Source organism: Gymnodraco acuticeps, unplaced genomic scaffold (assembly GCF_902827175.1).
Source record: "Gymnodraco acuticeps unplaced genomic scaffold, fGymAcu1.1, whole genome shotgun sequence".
NCBI classification, from domain to species: Eukaryota; Metazoa; Chordata; class Actinopteri; order Perciformes; family Bathydraconidae; genus Gymnodraco; species Gymnodraco acuticeps.
The window spans coordinates 86,633-94,840 of record NW_022990214.1 but is presented as its reverse complement, the minus strand read 5'-3'; the positions used below and the strand labels follow the sequence as shown (position 1 = coordinate 94,840).

The 8,208-nt window shown below is 40.4% G+C and overlaps 1 long non-coding RNA gene across 2 annotated transcripts; it reads right to left on the bottom strand.

Moving 5' to 3' along the window:
* Positions 1-2,881: 2,881 nt before the first annotated feature.
* On the bottom strand, positions 2,882-7,133 carry LOC117547682. Of its 2 annotated transcripts, XR_004569223.1 has the most exons (3): positions 6,940-7,133; positions 6,094-6,856; positions 2,882-2,940 (listed from the first exon to the last, which is right to left on the bottom strand). It is a non-coding gene; the product is annotated as an uncharacterized LOC117547682 (long non-coding RNA). The 2 variants fall into 2 exon arrangements; XR_004569222.1 differs by lacking the exon at positions 2,882-2,940 and having other exon boundaries at positions 5,891-6,856.
* Between the last annotated feature and the right edge of the window lie 1,075 nt (positions 7,134-8,208).

The window sequence follows — 8,208 nt, the reverse complement described above, 5'->3', positions numbered from 1 at the left end:
TTTGGGCAAAGGTCACTTTACGCAAGATTGTATTATGGTCCTGAAGAAATACAAAAACTCAAGGTCCACTTACTTGCTTCTTTCGGATGTGTTGACCATGTCACACAGTCTTCTCTCTGCAGATAGCTTATTTTGACTGAATAATAGACTATTTTAACGACATGGCTACTCAACCTGCTGATAAAGACTATGCAATGCTGTAAAATCCTCCAAAATACTGAAGTAAGTGGAACTTCAGACAACTTGTTTTGAACTCCTATTTATTTCAATTCTTTGCTACACATTTGATCCTTCTTTAAAAACAAGCTCCCTCTTGGCCTCTCAGATCAAAATTCCAGCTGTTCCACTAAGTGCTTCCCCTGGAGGCCTAAAAACGGCTGATGTGTTGATTGGATATGCAGCATTTTGCATTTGCATAATTTGAGGGTTTTGGAAAAGGCATTAAGTAAAAGTATTTTGTGGCATTGTAGCACGTCCATCCTTGTTCGGCCATTGTAGGTCAAACATATTGTTAACATTGTAAGGTATGAGTCAATCCACTATTTATATTTAATATGTATAGCAAGTGGGTTGATGAGCTCTAGTAATGAAGTGTAAAGAGCACTGATCTATGCCATGATGACACGGAATTGACTGTGTTTCATCCCGGGGATATTCCCCCTTAAGCCTTTCTTTGTTGAATGCTAAAGGGTGACTGATCATTTCTGAAGTTTTTGCCTGCAATACACTCTCAGAAACACTCAAGCCTATACACATGGCCCTCTGATACAAGGAGAACCAAGCCACTGTGACATATGCTAGATAGAAATAAGGAGAATGCTGCCATCTAATGTCAGTAAAGGGAAACCCATTTTCTACCTTCTGCCAAAGGACATTTGCCTATAGGGCGGTTGTATATTTATATGAGGAAGACTCTTTTTTGTTACTGTAGATAAACCTTTCATTATTTTTTAGAGTTGCCAATAACTTAGCGGTGGTATTCCTGCTCTGTATAATGTGCTAAACACAGAGTGAAGAAACTGTAGCCTATAGCTAACTCAACACCTCCCACAGGATTCTTCACGTTCTGCATGTCAACATATCGCTTTCTGAAACTGAGTTTTCCTGACTGTAACTTTAGCCATGATGTCACTCCTAGTCCTAAGTACTTTATTTAGTTCACAGAGCAGCAAGAGAGGGCAGTATAGTGTTACAGAGCTACTGAAGAGATGATATGTCTGTTTTGTAAGTATGTGTTCATTTATTTTGTGGGTGCAAAGAGGATAATGTGTGTTTTGGACATTATCTCACCACAGCTGTATTTCATTAAAAAAAAAAATGTTTTGGATTTCCCATTTATTTATGTCCCCAGGGGGCTCAAAGAGGCACCCCACCAACCCGATATATATATATATGTTGTCGGGTTGGTGGTATATATATATATATACATTTAAAATCAGTCATTAAAAAGCAAAGATAATAAAATAAACATTAAAAGAAAAAATACATGAATAAAAGTTACAGTGCAGTCTAAGATATGAATAGTTAAATTAAAAGGAGCGACAAAAAGAAAAGTCTTCAGCCTGGATTTAAAAGTAGTCAGAGTTGCAGCGGACCTGCAGGTTTCTGGGAGTTTGTTCCAGATACTGTATTTGGAGCATAATAACTGAACGCTGCTTCTCCATGTTTAGTTCTGACTCTGGGGACAGAAAGCTGACCAGTCCCTGAAGACCTGAGAGATCTGGAAGGTTCATCATTTAGCAGGAGGTCAGAAATGTATTTTGGGCCTAAACCATTCAGTGCTTTATAAACCAGCAGCAGTATTTTGAAATCAATTATTTGACACACATATATATATGTTATATATATATATATGTTATATACATATATATATATATGTTATATACATATATATATACATATATACACATATATATATATATACATACATACATACATATACATACATACATATATACATATATATACATACATATATATACATATATATACATATGTATATATATATATACATACATATATATATACATATGTATATGTATATATATATATATACATATGTATATATATGTATATATATATACATACATATATACATATATCTTACATATATCATATATCTTCAAAACTCTTGTGAAAACACAAATTTACTCATGTGATCGAATTGTTTTGGTGTTTTAGATTTGGTTACCAAAGTCTTAGGATCCCAAAAGCAGTGAAATATTTGAATTACACTGTATATAAATGTGTAATTCATGTCTAAAATGAAAATAAATGTATTTGAATTTTGAGTAAAATAGGTGTTTATCACTCTACTTTCCCCACAGCAGGGACTGAGATACATTAGGACTGAATAATGACTTCATATTACATACCAAGGTTCATGTGATGTGTACAAATACAAATTGAGCATTCAAACTTTTTATTCAACCAACTATTTATTATAAATATGTTTTTTTCAACCAATTATTTATATAAATATAAGAAACTGGAAAATCTCACTATTTACAATATTGAACATCAGAACTTTCAACCAACTCTTCATTATAAATGTCAAGACAGTGTCAAGGTCTTTGTCTGTCTTCCAAGACAGTGGGTCTGGCTGCTGTGTAGGTGGGGGTGATGGTGCATGGGCTGCTGTGTAGGTGGGGGGTACAAGTGCTATACGAGACCTCCACGAGACCTCCTTGCTGGCTGGGTTGAAGGTGATGGCTGTGGTGGAGCCTTTGTGCTGAGGTGTATCTTGACCTGGTGGCAGCTGCAGATGGAGGTGGAGGCAGCTGTAGTGATGCTGGTCTGCTGGTCCTTGGTGGTGATGGCTCTGGTGAAGGCCCTTGAGCCACGGTAGATCTTGACCTGGGGGCCGGCACAGATGGATGTTCTGGCTGCTGGATAAACACCGCCTGTGGGCCACCAGGCCCAGGCAGCTGTGAAACCTCTCTGTAAAACAAATTAAAATGTAGGACAATAATTACAACTAATTTCATTGAAATAATAAGTAAAATGTTGCTCAAGCATAAATAACAATGCACAAATAAAAAGAAAGTTTGGGAGGTTGGACAGGAGTCTCCCTCTCTCTCAGACACACACACACAGGTATTTCCAGTTACTATACATTCAGTATAAAATCACAGACACACACATAGGCTACATCTGATTACAAAGTATCATCTGTACAGGACGGTAAAATAATCACAGGCACACATATAAATAAATCTATGACAAAGTCTCATCTGTACAGAACAGTATGATACAATAATCGATGGCAAAAACATGTCTATAGCCAGGGGTGCACATAACTTTTTTGCCCTGGTTCTCAAAGGAGCACCTGGAGATGTTGCTTGGTGCTCATCCTTAAAATGAAATAAACCGTAACTTTTGAGGGGGTCTTGACTTTATTTGCCAGACACACGGCACTGAACACACATGCAGAGGTGAACACAGAACACACATGCAGTGGTGAACACAGAACACACATGCAGAGGTGAACACAGAACACACATGCAGAGGTGAACACAAGACAACATTAGCACGACCAGTAATCCTACAAGCTGTCATCACTACCCTCCTGACTGTTCTCCTCACTGTCTTCCTCTCTGTCAGACATGGTAGCTGATGATGTAGGCCTACTACTTCCTCTCTGGTTGAGTCTGTTATTAGCTGCTTGCATCCACAAGTCAACAGCTGGGTTTGGGTCGAAAATCTCTGTTGTCATCTTAGACAAGTGGATGTAATCACATAAGTATGTGAACATAACCAATAACCTACCATAGCCAATAACAAATTAATGTAACTTATTTTATTGTTGTTGTTCATATCTTATTTTACCTTAACATTTATATATTTATGCATTTTTTGTTATCTTTCCAGTTTTAAAGGATATTTTTGGTTTACTGTCCTATAGTATACATTGGAATGATTTCAAACTTGATTATCCCAATAATTATAAAGGAGTGCCTTGAAAATATGTGTTTACATAAATTGTGATCAAAACGTTTGAGACCCACTGAGACAACTTAGACTAAAGTGAACTATCTAAACACTCAGAGTCCTTTACCTCACTGAGCTGTAGTTATCAGCCTCAGTCTGACTGGAGAGGACTCTCCCTCCACATTAATGTAGAAACATCTTCTTCTTCCGTTAGAGCAGCTAGCACCAGATGCTAATAACAACAGCGCCGGAACCGGTGCACCCTCCCTCTCTCCCTCGCTCACTCGCACCTTGGCTGTGAGCTGCGGGTGCCAGATAAGCCAACACCCCCCATTTTCATCACTTACAGCGCCCATCATACAGGGCAAATGAAACGTGTAACCGGGGTGAAAAGGGTGTTACATTTACTTAATTATGAATGTTGTTACATCAAGGCCGAAAATTAGGATGAACCCCAACGGTCAAAAAATGGTTTTTCCCTCCCAGAGCTGACAGCGCAGCGCCTCCCCGGATCTGGCACCCTAGGCGAACATCTATTACGCCAGTGCTACGGAGCCGACCCTGAGTTCATATGCAACTCGCAAATATCTTTCTCTCTCTCCTCTCTTCTCTCTCCTCTATTCTCTCTTTTCTCTTCTCCCTTCTGTCTCTTCTCTCTCTCCTCTCTCTCAATGTTGGTACGCAAATGCGCCTTTTTTCAAATGACCCGGTGCTCATTTTTTGGCGGACGTGCGCATGCGCACCTGCGCACCAGTTATGTGCAGCCCTGTCTATAGCCACTGTAAATGTCTCCGTTGTGGGACGAATAAATGATTAATTTAATCATCTACACATCTCACTTTTACACACCAACATAACGTTAACACAGAGTAAACGTTTGCTAATGGAGAGTCTATTTTGTCCCAAGAAAAAGTTCCTGACTATTGATAACAAAATATATCAATAAACCTATTGTTACTTTTCGCGGTATTCCCCACACATTGCCAGTTGGCTACACTATTACTGTAATATTTACACTTACCCATGTCAAAATTGATCCTTGTTGTATTCTTCTTCTTCAGAAGAGTCGAAGACTTCAGGTTCTGAGGCTCTATCTTCACTGCTGCTAGCGAAAAAAATCTCTAGCGAAGTCGGCGACTGTAAAGTTTTTTTATAAGCCATTTTCTGTCTCTCTCTTTCTCCTCACAGACGTAAACTGATGGGAGACACGTGGTTTATGTTTTGTTTACTTGGTGGGTAGGTCCTTAGTGATTTCTCGATGTCCATTGGTCATTTCAGACCATGATGGCTGCCGGCCGAGATTTCCTTGACGGACACACCAATCCACCAATCCCACACAGTGTAAAGTCAAGCTGCTTTGAGTGGCCATATTGGCTGCTGTGCCCTGGTTACAGTCTCACAGGAGATACCGCTGGAAAGCTACTCTTCCAGCGATTCCGCGGATATCTGAATTATATTTCTACTCCTTATAATCGAAAATATATGATTAATTACGTAAAATTATGCGCACTTGGCACGTCCACCGACTCCAGAGGGTTAAGAACAGTCTACAGTTCTCCCAAAAAGAAGTGGATGAACTAAAAGAGACTTGTAAGGAGTTGAAGAAGAAGAGCCAAGAAGCACGCACAGACATTAGTACTGTGCGTGAATCTGTTATGACAATGAGTGGAAAATCAGACTATCTAGATTCTAGAGGGCCAATCGAAATGCAAAAACATAATTATTGATGGAATCCCAGAGTCTGCAGGGGAGAGTTGGGAGGAATCGGAGTACAAGTTCCGGGAGCTGCTCAGAACAGAACTACATGTAGCAGTGGCCGCAGAATAAATATATTAATTTAACAGTTTGGTTAAACCACTAAATCCGACAACGCCACCCCGGGAATTTCACCCAGGGAAATGTGACACGTTTTAAGTCACAGGACACACAGGTTCGGTTACTCATGGAACAAGAGACGTGGTTCAATTATCAAAAATAGAACAGTTTATTTGTATACAATAGTAACAATACAATTTATAAAAACAGTCACACAGGGCTATATCCAAAAGGGAGAACGAACAAGGGGGCTGAGGCTTACCAGTGGGGGAGAGGGTCAACGAATGAGTAGAGGGATCCCACAAAAACAAACTTAAGTCACCCCGGTCACACGTGTTCCAAACTCACACAATCACACGGAGAAAAGATCCAAAAACCCGGGGGAAGCACAGCACACGGAAAGGGGGAAGCCACCACCTCGGACACCAATACCACCACCTTCAGCTCTCAGTAACTAAAACAGGAAAACAAGGGAAAACACAATAAGTGGGGGACAAAAACACAGAATGACTCAAAATGAAATAAACCAAAATAAGCCGCAATCATGCGGCATAAACAAAACTATGCAAAAAGCAAAGAAAGAAAACCTAAACCAAAACCATTATCATATAAACAAACAATGATTTGACCAAAGATATATCGACACTAATTAAGTATAAAATAAGCCAAAAGAAAAGAAAGAAAATAACAAAAGAAAATAAGAATAAACAAAAATAAACTATTAATGAAAAGGAACAAAGTAAATAAAATAGTTGAAATTGGTGAAGGAAAGAATAACTAAACAGAAGGAGTTAGCCCAGCAGTCCAGTCACTAAAATACCACTAGGGGAGCGGACCTCTAGTACAGAGTAGGCCACGCTAAACCGGCCCAACCACAGTAGCCAAAAGCGAACAATCTAAGTAGTGTCCAGCAGCACAGGATCGGTAGGGCAGGTGATGATACTGCCGTAGGCAATGCCAAACCGGACCAGACACGATAGCCAGACGCAGACAATCAACTAGCACTTAGCAGCACACAGGATCAGCAGTACGGGTGATGACCCTGCGCCAGAAACCCGTCTCTTTTCGGTGCAGCAAAACAGCAGCGGTTCTTTAAAGCCTTAGCTTGGCCCTAGATTAACAATAAACACAAAAGTATAATATTAATGTTCAGGAAAGGTGTGGTGAATGGACTGAACAAATCGCCGTACATACCGATCAGGCAGAGAGGAGAGAGTTTCATGCTCTCTATGTTACGGCTACTTGACGGGCATCGCCAGGAAGACCCTCCGCTATACAAAACAAAACGTGACTACACGTAAGTATGATAAATTGCGAAACTTTACCTGAAGCCAACTATTCTCCTACAACATACCTACGCCGGTGGCGGAAGCAAAACACGGTAAGAACGGAAGTGGGTTGGTCTGGGCACCAGCGAACAAGAGGCCGCCAGCTAGAAGCCTCTGCTCCTTTATAGGGTGCCCCCTGGTGGTGATAGGCTAAAAATAATATGCCTTACAACACTATTTACTGCTCATCCTGCCACATACAGTTGGATGAGGAGAGGATCGAGGTGGAAAGGGCACATCGAATGGGAAACGGCAGGGGCGCAGACAAGCCTAGTCAGATTGTTGTGAAGTTTCTGCGTTTCAAGGACAAGACGGCTGTGATGGGGAGACGAAACAGGTTGAAAGGAACGAACATCATCCTCAACGAGGATTATCCTGAAGCATTACGCCAGAAGAGAAAGGAACTCATCCCTGCCATGAAGGCTGAAAGGAGCAAAGGGAACATTGCTTACATTAGGTATGACAGACTAATTGTTCATCCTCCGCAAACCCCCACCCATCCCCCCCTCCCAAAGGGCTGAGAGAACGGACTCACGCCACTCATCTTAGAGGACTGAGAAAAGGGACTAAAGAGACAGAAGGGGTTCGTAGCTTGGTGCATGCATATACACACGCACACAAGGGATGCACACATACACACACACAAACATGCACTTTAGCATCAGAACTGTAATGGACATTGTGCTTAATTTTCTGTTAGTCTATCTCTATTTATGTCAGTGAATGCTAAACTACCTAAGAAAGGGCTAAAGATCGCTCACTTGAATATCTGCAGCCTTAGAAATAAGGTTCAGTGTGTTCAGGATATGTTGATATCAAATAATATTCATATTTTCGCCATCTCTGAAACTCACTTAGATGACTCGTTTGAGGACGGTGCAATATCAATACAGGGGTACAATTTTTACAGAAAGGATAGAAACTGCAATGGGGGAGGAGTGGCTTTTTATGTACAAAGTCACATTCCTGTGAAGTATAGGGAGGATTTGATGTTAAGTGAGGTAGAGATGGTATGGCTGCAGGTTCACCTGCCCCATTTAAAACCTATGTTGCTGGGATGTTGCTATAGACCACCAAGCTCTGATAGTAATTATCTAGATAAATTGTGTGAAATGATTGAGAAGGCATGTGATGA